Genomic DNA, 22,500 nt, shown 5'->3' with positions numbered 1-22,500 from the left:
CCTGGTCCAGGCTTCGGATACTGCATGAATTATCTCTCTCCATTCCTCCCTGTCAATTATGATAAAACTCCCCAAATAAAAGAAATCAATTATCACATACAACTGTCAATTACAGAAAAATGCAAGAGAAGTCAAGCAGATTAAATACCTATTGAAAAGGGAAATTGACTTTCTAAACAAGGGTATGTTTTTCTCTGATCTTGTAATAACTCACTTCAAGAACATTTCAATGTTAATGTTAGGAATCAGAGCATGATAATGTGATAATGATTACCATAAGCACAGTTGCACATCGTGTAATCCACTGAAATATATCACTTATAATAATTCCATTTAAAAATCGAATGACACACAACCGCTTGCTTTAAAAGTTGACAAACTAAAGAGGCAAACAATTGAATGCAGATTGTTTTACAACTTCTGTTCTCACAAACAGGGATGCCAGATGGCCAGAGTTCTTCGAAGCCAATTTAGACTGCAAAAGTGACCAAAATAGAACCTCATGTGGCCAAATACTTCAAACACTCTGACCTCCTTAAAAGACATCGATTTTGATTTTTTTATCGACTAACCTAGGAAAAGGTTTGTTTTATTTCAAAAAAAGAAAATTTTAATTAATAATAATATATACGTGATTCTCCGTGTGTCAATTTTGATCATACGCGTGGCCATCTGGCAGCACTACCCACACACCAACTATGACTTAACGTCTTGACACTTCTTCCTAGTAGAATAGCAGTATTCTACTCGTTGCCTTTCCGTTTCATGCTGCAACTTGTAGATATGTGTGAAATGTGACCGTTTCTGTGTGGGAAATACTACCTTCGTAGTAAATAGCAGTATCTGAACTGTAGCCATTACTTTAAAGACAGTATTGTCGGAAGAACGGTCGTCTTACTGTTGAGACGGTCAGTTAAGGAATTTCTTTGATGACGTAAAAGTGACATCACTTCCCCACCCGATGGGGAAACGGTTGGGGGAAAGACCCAGAAAGGAATGCCTTTGATTGTCACCGACATCTGCATATCATTAAAGCCTGACGACAGGGGTACTGTTATATAGGAAAAAAACGAACGGCCCCGTAGGATTGAGTAAGAGGGCGGGGATCTGTCCTGTATATGAAGTCCTAGACTAGACCACATAGCCGCAGGTCGTGTGGACGAAACAGTGCCAGACGAAGCAAGAAAGAAAAATTCAAGGAAAAACAAATCCTCCAAAAAAGCATGCCTCTTCGACTTGGAATATCTCCCAGTCGAATCAGGCTGATTTTTGTTTGTTAGTTGTTTTTTTTTTTTTTTTTTTTTTTTTTTTTTTTTTTTTTTTCTTGTATTTTTGTTTCGTTGTCTAACACAGATCTTTATTTTACATAATATTATTTATAACGTTTTCTGCGTTATAAAAACAAGACAACACATAGACGTCCTCACGCGACACGGGCTCGGACAGAGAGCTGTACTGTACGATGGTCATTCAGACACTCACGAACTGACAGACCAACGGAAGCTGTCCAGCACTGGTCAGCATTCATGTGATCGTCTGATTATTTAGGATACGGATGTTAGGATCAATTGTCTTGGATGATTTATTGTACACCATGGCCATTATAATCTAAAAAAAAAAAAACCCATCATAGTAATCGTCGTCGTCATAATAATCATCACTATCATCATTAATACTATCATCACCATCATTATAATAATAATAATAATAATAATAATAATAATAATAATAATAATAATAATATAATAATAATAATAATAATAATAATAATAATAATAATAATAATAATAATTTTATTATTATTATTATTATTATTATTATTATTATTATTATTATTATTATTATTATTATTATTATTATTATTATTATTATTATTATTATTATCATTATTATTATCATCATTATTATTATTATCATTATTAACATCATCATCATCATCATCGTCGTCGTCGTCGTTGTCGTTGTCGTTGTCGTCAAAAACACTCCAATAAATAACCTTCTCATAATACGTCCAATTACCAATACATACCACGTCTACAAAAGAAAAGAAAGAAAAAAAAAAGAAAAGAAAATCAGCCACCCCATTACCATCACAATCAAAACGACCACTATCACAATCACCACCACCCCCTCCCCCTCCCCCCCTCCTCTCTCTCTCTCTCTCTTTCTCTCTCTCTCTCTCTCCCTCTCTCTCTCTCTCTCTCTGTCTGTCTCTCTCTCTCTCCCGTTCTCAATACAATAACACAGTTTAACACATCCGACCAACTTCCACTCGATCGGTTTACAAAAATCAATGTTTTATTTTCGCCCTAATCCGTCTCTTTGTCACATCTTATCTCTCAACCTCCTTCTTCATTTCCTTCCCATGTTATCTGTATATCTGTCTCTTTCACTTCTTCCTTTTGTTTCTAGTTATCTTTATCCCTGTCTCGCTCCCTGTCTTTTGTTTAATTCATTCCTACATCATCTTTCCTGTATCTGTCTTCATACCTCCTTATTTTCTTTCCTATTCTATCTTTGTTTCTATCTCTGTAATTTTCTCCCTACCTCTCTCTTCCACCCTCTCTCTCTCTCTCTCTCTCTCTCTCTCTCTCTCTCTCTCTCTCTCTCTCTCTCTCTATCTATCTACCTATCTGTCTACCTATCTATCTGTCTATCTGTCTACCTACCTATCTATCCATATATCTGTCACCTTCTTATTTTTTTTCCTCTTTGTCTTTATCTCACTCATTCTCTTTCAATCTCGTTCTTTCTTTCTTGTGTAATCTTTTCGTTCTCTCTCTCTCTCTCTCTCTCTCTCTCTCTCTCTCTCTCTCTCTCTATATATATATATATATATATATATATATATATATATATCTTCTATCTCTCTGTACTTCTCTCTATCCCCTCTCTCTTCTTCATTTTCTTTCTACGTTATCTTATTCTCTGTTTATTTCCCTGTCTTTTGTTCAATTTTTGTTCTCTCCATCTTCATTTCCTTCCCATGTTATCTTTATCTCTATACCCCCGCTCTCTCTTTCTTCATTTTATTCCTTGATTATCTTTAGCCCTGTCTCTATCTTCATATCTCCCTCTCTATACCCGTTCTCTCCTTATCATTTCATTACTACACCATTTTTACTGTACCTGTCTTCATACCCCCTTCTTAATTTCTTTCCTATGCTACCTTTATATCTGTTTCTATCTCTGTATTTTTCTCCATCCTCGTTCTTCCTCTCCTTCCAATGCTACATTGATCTATGGCTCTTTCCCCTTATCCCCATTCTCTCATTTTTCATTAATTCACAATCTATTTCGATCCCCTATCTCTTTCTCTCTCTCTCTCTCTCTCCCCTCTATCTCTCTCACTCTCTCTCTCTCTCTCTCTCTCTCTTTCTCTCTCTCTCTCTCTCTCTCTCTCTCTCTCTCTCTCTCTCTCCTTTTTGTCCTTCTCCCTATCCCCGTTCTCCCTATCCTCAATCCTCTTCTTATCATCTTTGTCTTTATCAAACCATAGGCATCTTTTGAAGAGGGGCAGCTTGGCCCAGCGGTATTACCTTTACTATGTACCCAGAAGTTACCGTTTGACCACCCATAATTGCTCACTTTGAGGCGCTGAACTGCATCAAACGCCTGGGTTATTCCAGTCTCCTCTTGGAACAGACCCTAAAGACAAATTTCTTGGGAATGAATAAGGAGAAATTATATTATTTATTTAGTTACATAAGAGGCTGTTGGCCCCTTTCACACTGTCATCAATAAGTTGTTTTCCCCCCTTTTTTAACGGGGTTGATTTTTGTTGTTGATTTTTTTCAATCGATAGATATTTGCATCAAACGTTTTCTGATCAAAGTCGAACAGTTCAGTATCACACAATGGCAAAACGAAATTTTAAAAAAAATTTTTGGCCAGAATTGTAAACTTTAAAAAAGCAATAAATTACGATAACATCTGAACAATTGAAATTAAAAACCCCTTATTATTCATCACCAAGGACTTTTTTTTTCTTTAGGGTCCATTTCAAGAGAAGGCTCGAATAACTCAGGCGTGAGTCTCAGAGAGACCTGGGTGGGGTTCCTACCTCCCATAGTGGGCAGGGAGGTACTTATTGTGTCTTCTATCCCCCTATATTGTTTTCCAACTTGCATTCTGTCTTTGTCTTGGAATGGGATTGCTTGGTTTTGTCCTGGCCCTGGTCGGGGTCCTGGTTGGGAGGAAGACAGTCAAATGCATAGTTATTGTTTTGGGAGATGATATTTTTTTCCTTGTAAATCATCTCTCTGTTATGTATTATTATATTTGTTATAATTTATAATGTAAGCATTTGAGTGTGTTCCTCTTAGTGGGGGCCGTGCATGTGTCCAGATAGACTTATTGGTGATCTCAAACTAAGTACATTGGGGATATGCTCTTGGAATCTACATCTGATCCCTATGTGTTCCCAGTTCCCCTTTGTCTTACTTTTTCTTGGATGCTTTAATTGTAATTCTAGAACTTTTTACTACCCCATTTTCTTCCTTTTTACTGGCGCTGATATAACCTAAATGTGTTGCAAGTGCCGTAAAACTCTTAAAAACATAAAAAAACAGTCTCAGAGAGGGCAAAGTGACTTGATCAAAATTACACCTTTTCGTTATGATAGAAAGACTGCAGTGCTGAGCCGCGTTGTCTCCAGACTGTAACACGTCAGTCAATTTGTCAGAAATTCTTTGATATGATATGATTCCTTCAATGGGAACGCGCATTTGGAACGAGTTCGAAATGTCAATCTCAGGAGCCAAGAATCGTATCATTATACCCTTCAAATGGAAAATGTAATTATTCGTAATTTTCATGAGATAAAATTGTAGTGCCTACAGCTAACTTCAAAAATTCAACAATTTATCGACACAAGGATTAAATAACACTTGACAATCCTTAAAATGATGTAGTCTGGCATCAACTTTCATTTTCAATTCGTATTAATATCTTAGAGATGCTCATGAAGTTCTGAAATTGGAACCAGAATTTCTTAATTCTACGAAATTTTCGCAATTGTAGGCATGTCTGATAATATTTCTTATAAAATTTCAGATTTTTTAGTTTTCTGATAATAACGATTGGATATTAAGAATTAAGAATGGTGCTCAGGATCTTTATATAATTACACTTCAAAATATATTCAAAACACATAGTTATTATGGTATTATAAACAAAGCATGCTTATGCATTATCAACTGCATTTTCTTGAAGTAGGGGCTGGACGTGTATGATCGTGGCCTTCGTAAAGTTATGGCCTAATACTGACCAAAAAATGACGTCAAAATGCCAGACTTTTGCCACAAAAGAAAACAAATTGTGAGTTGTATTCAATAGTTCAACCAATGAAATAACTTGTTTCCATGAGCTCTACTAACGACAACTCACTAGGCGGTGCAAAAACCAAATTATAATGACGTCAAACTGCCATTGAAATAGTCACTTAATGTGCTCAAAGCGCTTTACAAAAGGTCCCTGACCAACAGCAACGCGTAATTTATATAACGAGACATGAAGCCTGTTAGGCTATATTATGATTTTTTTCCGACAGAGACAACGCTCATTTTGCACCTGAGTACGGTGAGAGAATGTGAGTAAAGGCCTTTTCCAAGGATTCAACAGCAATAGTAACCGAAATACCAACTGTTAGGAAAAGAAGAATTTCAAACAGCATAAATAACTACAATAAACAACCCCAAAGACAGGACTACAATTGGATATCGTGGGATAAATATAATTTTGCATTCCTAGAAAAAAACACAAAAAAGTGGAAAAAAAAAAGATTAGAGAATGTTCTAGAAACTCTAGGATCTGGGATTGAAGGCTATTATTTTCAATTATTGATTCACTTTATACCGGCTGGTCGCTTCTGTCCCGTCGTCGCCGGTCGCTGGTCGCTGGTCGCTGGTCGCTGGTCGCTGGTCGCTGGTCGCAGTCGCCGGTCGCCTATCGTTGATACTTGTCCAGCAGAATGACAGATAAAGGAGAGATGAAGAAAAGATCGAAGATAAACAGACAGACATACAAACAGACAGATAGACAGACAGACAGACTGACAGATAGACAGACAGATCACGAGTCTAAACGTCGATTAAAATTGAATGTGTTCTAGAAAAATATGAAGACAGAAAAAGATTCACACTTAGGTGTGAATGAGTAACCGGCGATAGGGAGGACGCCTTACTAGCAACTTATAGTATATGAAATAAAAATTCATATTCCATTTGACCAATGTGAAAATGTGCTATATAACATTTCACATTATTTTGTATTTATTTACTTATCTATTTTGTTGTCGTTATTGACTAATTTACTCCAATCAGAGGCACAGACTACGATAAATATATATGTATATATATTGACGGATAAATATACGATCTCTTTCTCTCTCACACACATACACACACAGAGGGAGAAAGCGAGCGGAGAGAGAGAGAGAGAGAGAGAGAGAGAGAGAGAGAGAGAGAGAGAGAGAGAGAGAGAGAAAGAGAATACTATCACCATCCACACAAAATAATTTAAAGTTACATAACCCATAGAGACTAGGGGGAGACAATTGAGATAAGCATCTCCACCGTCCAACTACGAAAACGAGACTCGATCACAAAAGCCACAAATAAAATAACACAACAGTAATATAGTATTGCAATGTAAAAAAAAAAAACAACAAAAAACAAAGATCATTACATAATGTAACCCACGGCCTCAAAGCAATATTCTGGAGGATAAAGATCTGAACAAGTCTGTATGAATGGTGCCAGACAAAGAAAGAGAGAAAAATTCAAGACAAAAAAAAAAAAAAAAACGATCCTTCGGCTGGAGATTGAATCTCATACCTCCTGATTAACGGTCAGACGTGCTACCATTACACCCCAGAGGCTCCCAGTAGTTGGGACAATTTAATGTTAACACCCATATTCTTCACAAGGGTAGCCTACACGTTTTACGCTGTGAACCTTCGCTTGCATCACACAACACAAACATTAAACAGGAGAGGACGAGAACGATGACATAATTTGAGTAACTCCATTTTTATTTCTTTTTATAAATATCAAATTGAGAAATTAGGTAGCAGGCACCGGTCTAAGATAAAGATCTGAAACAGTGTGCATGAATGGTGCCACTCGAGGAAGACTGATTTTTTAAAAAATTATTTTTGGGGTTGGGGGGGGGGGGGGTTGGGAGGGGGGTTTATTTTCTTTTTCTTTCTTGCTCTGTCTGGTACCGTGTTTCATACCAAATCGTCCAGATATCTGTCATATATGTTTCCTAACTTCTCAAATTAGTATTATGGCGGGAATATTTACAAGGTAATAAATTAATCAATAGCTATAAATATACATGGCTTTGGTTGATATGTTTTATTTTGGACAATGAAGATAGTTCAATAAAATTAGGAAAACTAAACTTTCATGTTTAAGATCATTTTTACTCTAAATTCATTTTATTTTTTGACATTGGGTTCACTCCAACAAATTAGGTACCATATTCAGGAGATGATTCACTTAATATTACAGATTACTTGTACTCTTACGTTTGGAATTCTGAACGAGTTCCATATCTTAGCAAGACCTCCCTCATGGTGATATCTTGGTGAGCCGACGCGAAACTTTGGATTTTGAGTCTAAAGTACAAGATTAGAGTTAAATCCAATGTTTTTGTTGACGAGGGTAAATGTATTTTGTGCGGCTATGTGGTCTTGTGGTATGACACTCGCTTTCAGACCTTATGGTCCGGGGTTCGAAACCCTCTCTGAGCGCGCATAGCTGAGTCATTTACATTCTACCACCATTCAGTTTAAAATGAGTACCTGGCCGTAAACACCGTTGTCTCTGTGGGGAAAAAATGCAATAGGATTGCTTAAAAGGCGTCATGTCTCGTCCTACATGATAAGTGTTACTGTTGGTTAGGGTCTCCTTTTAAAGCGTTTTGAGCACGTTTGCTGCGTGTTGTGCTCTATCAATGCTCAAGTCAAGTTCCCCAACTTCATTTTCATTTCCATCCATGTGTGAGCATAATATTTACAGGTCTCATTACTGAAGGCATTATGGGCAATAACAACTGATGGAAAATCAGAAGAAGATGTAAAAAACAGAATATGCAATGCAGATTAAGCGTTTGCAAAACTGACGGAAATTTGGTGATCCAAAAACTGCAGACCAAAACCAAATTGAAACTGTTTAAGATCAATGTCCTTTCAGTTCTCCCTGGTTTGGAAGTACTCGCCTTGACTGGAAAGATGAATGGAAAAAGAATAAGAGGAAGACAAAGAATAACGTATTTGAAAGGGATAAGAACTTGGACAGATGAAGCTGAGAAAGGTAGCGCTGCTTTAATAGAATTGGCAAGAGATAGATCAGCTTGGCGGAAGATGACCTCCGACGTCTGCTTCAGATATGGAACTACATGAGATGAGATGAGATGTATGGCAACGGATGTTGGAAAGTAACAACCAAATCAACATATATATTGGAATCGTTTCGAAACAAATACCTCCGAAGCATTTTAGGAATATTTTAGCAAAAGGAATTAGAAATGAAACTCTTAGGAAAAAAAGCCAGGTACAATGAGCATAGCTACAACTATGAAGAGATGCAGATGCTGATGGCTAGGACATGTTTGCAGAATGGAGGCAAGTGCTTTGCCAAGAAATGCACTCCGCTGGACGGCTAATGGCAAAAGACGAAGAGGCAGGTCAAAAGAAAACCAGAGTAGATCCATGGATAAATAGCTTATAAAGGCTGGCCTATTCTGTAAGAAAACCAAAAGCTAAAGGTGCCTAAATGAGCCAATAATATGGAGAGAAAAATAACGTTAATAAATGGGACTCATATGAAAGGGAAAACACAAAACAAACATTTCGACCCTTGGCCTTCGTCAGGGAGACAAATAAAATGACTAAAAATGTATGGATCCAACACGCTCTCCATACATTGTTTCCACATTTGACAAAATGTGATTTTTGGTACCATATATTTTTGTGTCATCCCCCCCCCCCTCTTGACAAAGGCCAAGGGACAATACATTTCTCACTTTATTTCTCTTTCCATAACCTGTAATAACATCGGTGTCCAAGCAGCCGATAGCGATGGAAATCCTTGGTAAATTCCTTATGCCCCCCCCCCCCTCCCCCAATGTCTCTATGATGATTTGGTAGTATTTCTGATCACTTTAATGTTAAACTCATATCATTTTCATGGTCCATCCCTATCCCTATGTGCACATATTATTGACATGTTAGATTACCGAACGCAATTATCGACTTGTTTTCACATAGTTGTAATAGACAATAATATGTGTTCGTTTGATGATAGTCCGATTAATAAAAACCAAGAAGAAAACTGAGCTTTTATATAGGGCAATTTCCAATAAACATGCTCAAAGCACTTAGCAAATGGTCCAACAGCAACACCTAACATGTATAACGATACATGACGCCTGCAAGGCGATAATACAATTTATTTTCCAACAGGGACAACGCTGATAACGGCTAGGTACTCATTCTACACCTGAGTACGGTGACAGAATGTGAGTAAAGAGGCTTTTCCAAGGACTCAACTATGCCACGAGTGAGGCTCGAACTCAGTACCTTACGTTCAGAAAGCGAGTGTCATACCATTAAACTACATAGCCGCACGCACAACAATGAACCAACAGAGAAATATTGGTTATCAGACCTGCAAATAAGAACACGTAGTTTTATTCAGAAAAGTTCTAGATTATGATGTGTGTGTGTGTGTGTGTGTGTGTGTGTGTGTGTGTGTGTGGGCGAGGGGTCGTATTTAGAGAAGTTGTTAGTTGTCAGGACGGCATGATTCCAGTCACTTAGAATATTTCACTTTTTACGGATGTTTCCATTTATTGTCCCATTTTCCCCCTTAAATTCTTGAATGATAATATGAAATGTTACTATTTTGTTCCTTTAGAATCTATAGTTTTTCTTCTTAACAAAACAGCAACCAAAAATGAAGGCATAAGTCTTATATTTTCTGTTGGGGCCCCCCAAAAGAATAGAACAAATTAGACAAAGAAATCAAAGACGTCCCCGAGGGCAGCAGTAATATAAGGAAACTTCTGAAAACATTTCTAGTCAGACAGGCTTTTGAGTAGTTATTGTTTATGGGGTTTTGTTACCATTTGGCCCGGAGCACTCTGTTATTCTGCGCACTGTATACATTAACCCTCTCCTTACTAACCATTTTCAGAATTTTCCCCAAAACTTCACACCCATCCAACACAAAAACAGACATTTCTTACTCAAACAGAAAAGCAACAAGCACATTCTATACATAATATTGTTCAATAACACGAGCTCTATTTCAAAATGTCAAGATTTTATAGCTACAGCAAATAGAAATGAAATCTGGATGAGAAAAATGACAGTAGCATCGTAACAAATGTGACGATTCTCCAATAGGTGGTTAGGAGAGGGTTAATCATTACATTACATATTATATCATATTATTAACTATAAATTCAATATTTATCATTTAAACCGACGTGTACATTTATGCAGGTCTGGCATCCGAACGCAATTATGGGCTCACTTAGTTTAATATCGATGTAATGGAAAACATTTTGCGTCATTTATATATAAAAAAAAAGATGTCCACTCCAACAATGAGCCCATAATGAACTGGGTTACCAGATTTGCAAATACGTCCACGTCGATTTAAACCAATCCGACATAGTTTATACCGTTTTTAGGCGATGGGTCACAAAATGGTTGTTTATGTACCGGTAGGCATCGTGATTATTAATCCATCGATGAAAACGTACTATCTATATTTATAAAAAAAAAAGTATAGCCGTTCATTCAATGAACGTGATGATAAGTCGATCAACTCAAAATTAATGATTCAAGTGCAAATACAATTTGAACTTAATTTCTCTTGTCTTTATTGATGTTATGCGTGTAGGTAAAATACTCATATCTTCCACCAGCCAATAACGTATCAACATACAAAACTCTGTGTAATCATAACCGCTCATAGTCTGATTGATATCATTTACTGAGAACATATCACCAACTGGCTGTCTAAAGAGCTGCATGACGTCAACTTCGTTCCTTCTTTCGACAATAAATTTTCCGACTTCGTAGAAGAACTCCACGGATATTTTTATTTGGTCACTGAAAGATTATTATTTTTTCATTTAATATCCTATACATTTCTCTCACCTATCATGGATTCCATTGGGAAAATGGTTTATATAACTTTTAAGAAATTGTTTGTATTCCAAATAATGAGAGGAACCACTACCTGGTATCGATTCAATACAAGTACTCCCATATCATTGACATACTCGCTAACCGGAAGGTTGACACATAACCTACGTACTAAAATGATTTCGTCTGTTTTCGATGGGATTTGACAATACAAATTTGATTTTTACAATAAAATCATCACGATGTCAAATCAATCTCATGATACACCCAAACCATCGTCATGTCAATTGTAAACTTTATGCAAAATTTGGTGACGATCGGTTCAGTGGTTTCGGAACCTTAATATTACTAAAAATCCAATTTGCCAAATATATAATACATTTCCAAGGACGCAGGTTTACTGGCAAGATAATCAATAAGTAATGCCTTAACTTTACACACATGAGATGATAAAATGATAAGGGAAAAAGAAATTGACTCCCAACCTCTCTAGGGTGTCGTAGAAAAACATTACAATTTCCTCCCAAAAACGTACTTGAAGCAAGACAAAATTATAGCTAGTACCCCTTGTAAATGGTTGACTTTTCACGTCCTCAACGAGCGCTTGAACTAACACCGGGTGTTTGGTTTAGAATTAAGATGGCGTCTCTCAGTAACAGGGGAGGCTACTCTCAAGATCAAGGGTTAAATCTTGTATGAAATATTGATGGTGTCTGGGCAGAATTAACACGATGTTATTTTAAAGAACATTTTCAGTTATTAGGAAATTTGGGGTGATAGTGGTGGGTGTGTGGGGAGGGGGGGGGGGGTCCTATGTGGAGTGAATTGGCGTCTAGATAAATGAATTGTCGGATTTTTTCACTCAAAACGAATAAGCCGAAAGTTGTACCTAAGATTGTAATAATTGTAACAGCAAGAAATCTAACAAGACCAGAAGCAATATCAACGGTGATAAAAGTAACAACAACAACAACAACAACAACAACAACAACAACAACAACAACAATAACAATACCATGAACGATAACATCATCATTGCTAATAATAACACTAACAATCGAAATGATAACAGCTATACAAATGTCAGTAAGAACAATAACATAAACAATAACAAAACACCAACAACAATGGCTATAACAAAAAAAAAAAGGTAACAACAGTAGCAGTGAGAGAAACAATTGCAGCAACACTGTAAGCTGTAACGTGACAAATTAGTTACAAGAAAGTAATGAAGATAACAGTAAGAGTAACGACCGACAAAATAAAAGGGATAAAAATAAGGGTAAGAGCATTGGCAGTACCTAATAGTTAGAGCAATACTAATAACCATAACAGCAGTAGAGGTGACGATTTTATCAATGGTAGTAACAGTAACAGTTACAACAATGATATCAACAGCAACGACGGTGAGAGGATCAATTGTAACAATTAGGCTAATGGCGATAACCGTGACAGAAGCAATAGTAACAATTATGGTTATAACGATAACAATGATAGAGAGCAACTGTAGTAAGAATTATGATGATAATGGTAACAATAGCAGCAGCAATAGTAACAATTATAGTAATAACGATGACGATAACAATAACAGTTGCAATAGAAACACTTATGGTAATGACGATAACAATAATAGCAGCAATAGTAACAATCAACAACGAAAACAAAAAAACGCCTGGGCTGTCAGTTTGGGCTAAAGAAAGGGATCACCGAGTTTGACACACAAAATTTGACACCACAGCAGAAAGACAATGACATAGTTCTCCCATGCTGACATAGAAAATCATAAGCATTATAATATATATGTATGTTTGTACCAAAATGATAAAAGTATACGAGTTTTTCTCAATGTGACAGATTGTATTTTTGTCCATCATAACGAACGGAATGCCTTAAAACTATACATATTTGGAAAAAGGAAAAGTTAAAATTTAAGAATTATTGAATAGAGTGGGCGAAATATTGGAAGCTATAGGATGTTTTGAGTGCATAAAGTGCTGGCAAGCCATAAAACTCATTTTCATAATTAAAAAAAATAATCAATTTGACATCAGAAAAGCCAAAGTGCCACATCTCCTGTTACCAGTTTGAGAGAAAATCGCCAAACGAACAGAAATGATTGTAAGAAACTATTTATTACAGTTGATTCTTTTAAATAAGTCGGGCTGTGATTTCTTAAAGGAAATTTCCTCCTGACTTGCTTTATTTTATTGGCTAATTTCGACTTTAAAACAGCTCATTTTGCGGTAGATTCATTCCATATCCATTGGAATAGTCAGCCATTTTGTAAATGAGCAAGATTTGCCATCTAGACGCAGTACCATTTTGAGGCCGTGGGTAACATAACTTGGGGGATTCTAACCAAAATGCGAAAAGGCACTTTCTCAGTGAGTGGCAGGCAGCCCCATTGACGGGAGTCCAGATGAAATGAGCCGAAAGTAAAGGATTTTGAATGTGAATGTGTGAGGAATGGGAGATAAGTAAGGATGAAGTGGATTATGATTGGGGACTGGTAGAAAGACTGCCAGAGAAAGCGAGAATGAGAGAGGGAGAGACAGCGACAGAGAGAGAGAGAGAGAGAGAGAGAGAGAGAGAGAGAGAGGGAGAGAGAGAGAGAAATAGAGAGAAGGGGGGGGGGGGGTGAAGAGAGACATTCGAACAGAGTAGGCGAGAGGGTGGATATGCTAACATGGAGCAGGAAAAGGAGGTGAATGAATAGGGAGTGGGGATGGTTATGCGAGAGAAATTGATGTGGCGAAGAATGAATGCACAAGAAAAGAAGAAGAAGAAGAAGAAGAAGGAGAAGAAGAAGAAGAAGAAGAAGAAGAAGAAGAAGAAGAAGAAGAAGAAGAAGAAGAAGAAGAAGGGTGGGGGGGGGGAAGTAATTTGTAGCCAGTCGTAAGCTTATATATGTAAATAGAATGATTTTTCCTTGTGAGCTATTATTCGCGTTTTATATAGTCTTGTTTTATGGCAAATATTATTTTATGATAGTGACGTTGGTGATCTAATATACTAAATACTGACAAAATGACATTTTTTTTTGTAAATTGGCCAGAAAACTTCTACTTCCTAGAACATCAATCGATTAAGATAACTCCCACTCGACGAGCTCCCAATCTATCAAGATTCTTAAAACTGAGACCTTACTTAGAATTCAAACAGGAGCTTTACTCCTATCACTTTTCTTTTTTGCCTTGTTTGAGATCATCTCAACCTGCCGATGAACCTAAATGATGTCCATTTGTTTTCTAGGCAAAAGTGAAAAAAATGGTTTGTCAGTTAACGACATTGTTGGTTCTGAAACACAATCGGTCTAAAATGGTCTATTGATTTGGTTATGTAAGGATGCTAGAGGAGGGAGTAATTCTGCCGTCCTCTAAAATAAGATATAAATAAATAAATAAATAAATAAATAGCAAAATAAAAAACCCAACAAAACAACCAAACAAAAAAAATCCCACACATTTTAAAACTTTTGTCTGGAAACATCAAATAGCGAATATTAAAATGACCCTTACATTTTTATTCGAAAATTCTAAAGCGTTGAATTTCCAGGTTTGAGAGTTTCTGGCAAGATGAGAGTCGATTGATATTTGAAGGAAGAGTTTTATGGCCAAAATCTTTTATTGTGTTTTTATTTTGACAGTACAAGAGCATAATTGTGGTGCTAGGATTTCGAAATTGGGAAGGGAAATGTTGAAGATTAGTACTACTAACTGCTTTTTAAAAATCTAACTACCAAAGTCGATATCATATTATAATATTAGGGTGGGGGAGGCTCTGTTGGTAGAGCAAATCACTTCACAAACAAAGGGACCTAGATCTATTCTGAGTGAGGTCGAGATTTGTTTCTGACCCTCATCCTGTCGACCCAACAGTCATTGTGAAGTTGACTTGACGTAAAGTACTTTGCGATAGATTTGCGTCGCGTCCAATCGAAAGGGTAGCAAGCAATTGCTATTGTCCATCTCAAGCTTTAGATACTAGAATAAATTTCGGCTCCATGTGCTTACTCCTCCCTCCCCCCCCCCCACCCCCCCCTCCCCCCATTTTACCTGAGATAAACTCTTGAAAATCCGATAACTCAATTGTTAGGTTACCTGATTAGCAAGTAAACGCAGTGTGACAAATCATTACGAGGGCATTATGTCGCATGGTGAAGATGACGCTTAAAAATCAATCTTAGCTTAATTTAAAGATTCTTTTGTTTAAAAATCTGAGTTAAAATTAATGCCTTCATTTGGGCGAATGAATCTTATTTCCTAAACTTAGAAAGTTAAACTTTCTAATTTCGATACTTTTGACTTTAAACTATATTTTCTTCTTCTGGGTCATTACGACATATTAGCTAATGGACGCATTGGGTTACAGAGTAGTCTTTTGACCTTTCTATCCTATTCTTGTCTTCTTCTTCTTCTTCTTCTTCTTCTTCTTCTTCTTCTTCTTCTTCTTCTTCTTCTTCTTCTTCTTCTTCTTCTTCTTCTTCTTCTTCTTCTTCTTCTTCTTTCTATTACTACTACTACTACTACTACTACTACTACTACTACTACTACTACTACTACTACTATTACTACTACTACTACTAATACTAATACTACTACTACTACTACTTCTACAACACTCATGTCTTTGTTATTGCTTTTTTTTGCCATTCGCGTTTATGAGTAATTCTCACTAAACCGTATTAATCAGACTAATAAACGTTCAAGGTTACACATAGATTTGTGTGTTGGTCTGTTATTCTTCCGGATGGCAATGTTATGAGCTTCTTAGCCAAACGCATACATAATGCATTCACTTTATTGAAATACTGTAACCAGAAATGTGAGATTTATGTTTTTGTCACTTTCCTATACTACAAGATATGAAGTGAATAGAAAAGTGCCAGAAGACAATAGAGAATAAAAATTTTTCGCGGCGGTGGTGGGGTTTGAACCTGCGACCTTATTGGTACGACAACTCCGCCTGGCAGGTGAGAGCGTGGCTCTACCGTGTGAGCTATCCACGAACACAAAAATATTCGTTTCAAACTCAAAGTCATTACTAGATCCCTCTCACCCACTTCTTGAGACCGCAGATTCGTTCGTACACCACCATCGCGAATAATTTTGACCAGCAGTTAAGCTTAATAGCCAATATTCTCAACACAAACATATAACATAGAAACGATTGAGACATTGAGTATGCTCCGGTGTATGGGGTGAATTTTTTAATTCAGAAAAGTGAGTGGAGCAGGCACTTATGTTGGTAACAACAAGATATGAAGTGAATAGAAAAGTGCCAGAAGACAATAGAGAATAAAAATTTTTATTCTCTATTGTCTTCTGGCACTTTTCTATTCACTTCATATCTTGTTGTTACCAACATAAGTGCCTGCTCCACTCACTTTTCTGAATTAAAAAATTCACCCCATACACCGGAGCATACTCAATGTCTCAATCGTTTCTATGTTATATGTTTGTGTTGAGAATATTGGCTATTAAGCTTAACTGCTGGTCAAAATTATTCGAGATGGTGATGTACGAACGAATCTGCGGTCTCAAGAAGTGGGTGAGAGAGGGATCTAGTAATGACTTTGAGTTTGAAACGAATATTTTTGTGTTCGTGGATAGCTCACACGGTAGAGCCACGCTCTCACCTGCCAGGCGGAGTTGTCGTACCAATAAGGTCGCAGGTTCAAACCCCACCACCGCCGCGAAACATTTTTATTCTCTATTGTCTTCTGGCACTTTTCTATTCACTTCATATCTTGTTGTTACCAACATAAGTGCCTGCTCCACTCACTTTTCTGAATTAAAAAATTCACCCCATACACCGGAGCATACTCAATGTCTCAATCGTTTCTATGTTATATGTTTGTGTTGAGAATATTGGCTATTAAGCTTAACTGCTGGTCAAAATTATTCGCGATGGTGGTGTACGAACGAATCTGCGGTCTCAAGAAGTGGGTGAGAGAGGGATCTAGTAATGACTTTGAGTTTGAAACGAATATTTTTGTGTTCGTGGATAGCTCACACGGTAGAGCCACGCTCTCACCTGCCAGGCGGAGTTGTCGTACCAATAAGGTCGCAGGTTCAAACCCCACCACCGCCGCGAAAAATTTTTATTCTCTATTGTCTTCTGGCACTTTTCTATTCACTTCATATCTTGTTGTTACCAACATAGTGCCTGCTCCACTCACTTTTCTGAATTAAAAAATTTCCTATACTACTTCTTTTGCCCTCAATAAAGTATGATATATAATTTAGACCCAACTTTCTCAATTTTCACTCTGAATTTGATTTTGAACAGATTGATGCTATGCGTTTAATTTTAAAAACTCATAACATCCGCCAGCTGGATTTAACGTACCAACACACAAAGCTATGTGTAACCTTAAACGTCTTTAGTCTGATTTATACAATTGAGTGATAACAAAGAGCTGAGTGCCGTCAATTTTGTTCCTTCCCTAATATATTATACCAACATAATACTGTTTAGAGGCCGTAGATCACATAATTGTTTTTTTTTTCTTCTAAAAGTTCAAGACGCTGCTGTGAAGACCCCACAATGACACACAAACTCAATGCTTCTGGACGTACACACCATAGTGACATACAAACTCAATACTTTTGGACGTACCCCTCAGTGATACACAAACTCAATGCTTTTGGACGTACACCTCATATGACACACAAACTCAACGCTTTTGGACGTACACCCCACAGTGACACACAAACTCAATGCTTTTGGACGTACACCTCACAGTGACACACAAACTCAATGCTTTTGGACGTACACCCCACAGTGACACACAAACTCAATGCTTTTGGACGTACACCCCACAGTGACACACAAACTCAATGCTTTTGGACGTACACCTCACAGTGACACACAAACTCAACGCTTTTGGACGTACACCCCACAGTGACACACAAACTCAATGCTTTTGGACGTACACCTCACAGTGAGACACAAACTCAACGCTTTTGGACGTACACCCCACACTGACACACAAACTCAATGCTTTTGGACGTACACCCCACAGTGACACACAAACTCAATGCTTTTGGACGTGCACCTCACATGACACACAAACTCAACGCTTTTGGACGTACACCCCACAGTGACACACAAACTCAAAGCTTTTGGGCGTACACCTCATAGTGACAAACAAACTCAATGCATTTGGACGTACACCCCACAGTGACACACAAACTCAAAGCTTTTGGGCGTACACCTCATAGTGACACACAAACTCAATGCTTTTGGACGTGCAACCCACAGTGACACACAAACTCAAAGCTTTTAGGCGTACACCTCATAGTGACAAACAAACTCAATGCTTTTGGACGTGCAACCCACAGTGACACACAAACTCAATGCATTTGGGCGTACACCTCATAGTGACAAACAAACTCAATGCATTTGGACGTACACCCCACAGTGACACACAAACTCAAAGCTTTTGGGCGTACACCTCATAGTGACAAACAAACTCAATGCTTTTGGACGTGCAACCCACAGTGACACACAAACTCAACGCTTTTGGACGTACACCCCACAGTGACACACAAACTCAATGCTTTTGGACGTACACCTCACAGTGACACACAAACTCAACGCTTTTGGACGTACACCCCACAGTGACACACAAACTCAATGCTTTTGGACGTACACCTCACAGTGACACACAAACTCAACGCTTTTGGACGTACACCCCACAGTGACACACAAACTCAATGCTTTTGGACGTACACCCCACAGTGACACACAAACTCAATGCTTTTGGACGTGCACCTCACATGACACACAAACTCAACGCTTTTGGACGTACACACCACAGTGACACACAAACTCAAAGCTTTTGGGCGTACACCTCATAGTGACACACAAACTCAATGCTTTTGGACGTACACCCCACAGTGACACACAAACTCAAAGCTTTTGGGCGTACACCTCATAGTGACACACAAACTCAATGCTTTTGGACGTGCAACCCACAGTGACACACAAACTCAAAGCTTTTGGGCGTACACCTCATAGTGACAAATAAACTCAATGCTTTTGGACGTGCAACCACAGTGACACACAAACTCAATGCATTTGGGCGTACACCTCATAGTGACAAACAAACTCAATGCATTTGGACGTACACCCCACAGTGACACACAAACTCAAAGCTTTTGGGCGTACACCTCATAGTGACAAACAAACTCAATGCTTTTGGACGTGCAACCCACAGTGACACACAAACTCAATGCATTTGGACGTACACCCCACAGTGACACACAAACTCAAAGCTTTTGGGCGTACACCTCATAGTGACACACAAACTCAATGCTTTTGGACATGCAACCCACAGTGACACACAAACTCAAAGCTTTTGGACGTGCAACCCACAGTGACACACAAACTCAAAGCTTTTGGGCGTACACATCATAGTGACACACAAACTCAAAGCTTTTGGACGTGCAACCCACAGTGACACACAAACGCGGCGTGCATACTATCTATTGTTTTCTGCTAAGTTTATACTCACTTCAGTTTTTATTATCATCAGACCCAATTACTTAATCCTCTAGTGAGACTCTCTGAAGTAGAAATAAAGAGTCAAGCGATGTTGAGCGTATTCGGAAAGGTGACAATGAGAACAATACTCTGACCTTTAAAGCCTTGTGTGTTTTTTTATTAATCAATAAACATGAACATATACGTTACTTATTGCTACGGTCTCATCATGCTCAATGATCACCACAATAAGGTTCCAAAAGTCGTGACGTCACCTCCTCTTAACAAAGCTCACAGCACCCAAATTTGGTTCCGCTTGAAAATCGGTAAATCCGACAGACCTCTCTCTCCGAGGTGCAACATGGAGCCATTTTAGCAAGAAAAATGCGATCAATTTTGTGTCTTAAAGGCAACTGTGCGCACAGTATAGACCAACGCTTGATTGAGTTTGGTGAGTGTGGAACCAAAGTGGCCGTTGCTAGACAAGTGTGACGTCAGACTTTTTGACCCTTTTCATAATTTAATCCCCCAATAGGCTATGCGGATCAACCTTTTTATTACATACAGTCACAGTCGTTTGTTTTGCCAGCCCTCTTGCAATGACCATCATTGCATACAGCAAGGCTCTCATTAACAAAATGCATCATTACTGAGCAAATGCAATCATGAAAATGCAATTTATGGTTATTCATCTTGTTTTTTGAATGGTGTAGTTATTTTCTAATTAGAAATATGTCATTTTTTAAGAAATTGAAATAAAAAGTATAGTTATAATACAGTAAGAAGACAAAATAACATCGTTATTGTAACTTTTATGATAAATATATAAATTATATCAATATTTTTTTTAAAAAGACGAACATTTCCAAGGTTTCATTTTCGAACGTTTAAGTTATCTATTTCCCAAGCTGGCCACATAGAACTATTTTTTTCATTTCATGCAATGTAGACTTACCGATGATTATGATGGTGATGGTGATGGCGAAGGCGATGAAGATGATGTTGATGGTGGTGTTGGTGAGGGTGGTGGTAGTGGTGGTGGTAATAACAATAATGTATATTGTGATGATGAAGATGGGGATGATAATGATAACGAGGTAAATAAAGATAATGGTGACAATGCTAATGAAACCTCTAAATCCATGAATATAATAATTTTATCTCTGTCCATCGCAATGCAGATAAAAAATATAATATTATGATGATATAAAATATCGTGCAACATCCCCATAATCATTATAAAATCACCAAATTATATCTCCCGTTATCGACGCCATAGAGATTATAAAGATGTTTTCAGGTTTGGCTTGGTAAACTGGATGGCCAGATTGGTTTTGTAAAAAGATGCCAAAGCAAGTTTTTTTTTAAATGTTGAGTGGTATAAAAAGAAAATGTCAAATATTCTTATCGTTGTTTTAAGAATATGAATTCTTTTCTTCTAATGCCCTTTTAAAAAGTTAATGCCTTGCATGTCAGTGTAAATCATGTAAAAAAATACACGATTTCAGATAATTATTTTTAAGATTTGTTGAATCGGTTCCTTGACGAATGAAATAGAGAAAAAAAACCCGTTACATTTTGTAGTTTGGTATGGCGCATAAAATGTCAAACGGCAAAACATGGTAAATACATCGCATTAGCAGTCAGGAAAATGGCTACGTAATCAAAAAGTTATGTGCACTAAGGGATTATATGTGAGCCGTAAAATCTTCCCAACAATCCAATATGGCCGACAGGAAGGAACGCATTAGAAATCTATTTTAGTCATCGAGGGAGATAACTCCTAACAGGACATAATCTGTAATCACAACGGAGCGGATGTGCCCGCTGCGTCTCCGCCCAAGGTAATCAATGCCGATTGCCGGGCTATTTTTGGTAACGCGATGACGCCATTGGCTGGCTGCTGGTGCTGGTGATGTTGGTTGTGTAATTTGTGGTTGTGGCGATGTGATGGTGATGGTGGTATGATGTCGGACACTAGCCTTCTGACCGGAAGGTCCAGGGTTCGAGTCCCGCTGAGAAGCGCATAGTTGAGTCCTTGGCAAAGGCTCTTTGCCCATATTCTCTCATCGTACTCGCGTATAAAATGAGTACCTGGCCGTTAACAGCGTTGTATGTCGGAAAAAAAATATTTGTAACATTTCCTAACAGGCATCATGTCTCGGCCTACATGTTAATGGTTAAGGGCCCCTTGTAAAGCGCTTTGAGAACTTTTAGTGGATAATGTTCTATATAAATGTTCGTAATGATGTTAGTGTGATGGGGATGATGGTTGTGGTAATCGTGGTGATGGTTGAGATATCAGGCATGGAGGATTTAACAATAGAGGTGATAGTAGTATGTGATGGTAAGAGCAGTGGTGGTGTTGATGCTGATAGCGGTGGTGGTGGTGGTGGTGGTGGCTCAAAGTCAAGCGATGTTAAGCGTGATAAGTGACCGCATGGGTCACAGTGAGAGTAGAATTTTCGAGTCCCGACGTTATGCCTTGAGAAAGGGTCTTAACACACTTTATCTAAAATGTGAATAAGTACCTGGTTACAGGCAGTGACGGAAATTGTAAGAGTGTTAGTGCAAAACGGGCGCCTCACATGCAACAGTGTCTCGTTTTCTCTTAAAAGTAAAGCGATATCAACGTGATTAGTTCCCGGATGGGTGATAATGGAAAATTCAAGTCCCTGAGTAGACAATTAACACATATTACCACATTCGACTAAGATGTGAATAAATAACTGGTTATAAGCAGTGATAGATATGTTGTAAGAGTGTTAGTACAAAATGGACCCCTAACAAGCGACTGGGACTGTATGATATGGAAATGTGGGAGGATAAGTGAAAAGTTGCGA

Source organism: Berghia stephanieae, chromosome 5 (assembly GCF_034508935.2).
Source record: "Berghia stephanieae isolate SIO BIC M18660-M18661 chromosome 5, UCSD_Bste_1.3, whole genome shotgun sequence".
NCBI classification, from domain to species: domain Eukaryota; kingdom Metazoa; phylum Mollusca; class Gastropoda; order Nudibranchia; family Aeolidiidae; genus Berghia; species Berghia stephanieae.
The sequence above is the reverse complement of the archived record's forward strand: the minus strand, read 5'-3'. Positions refer to the sequence as shown.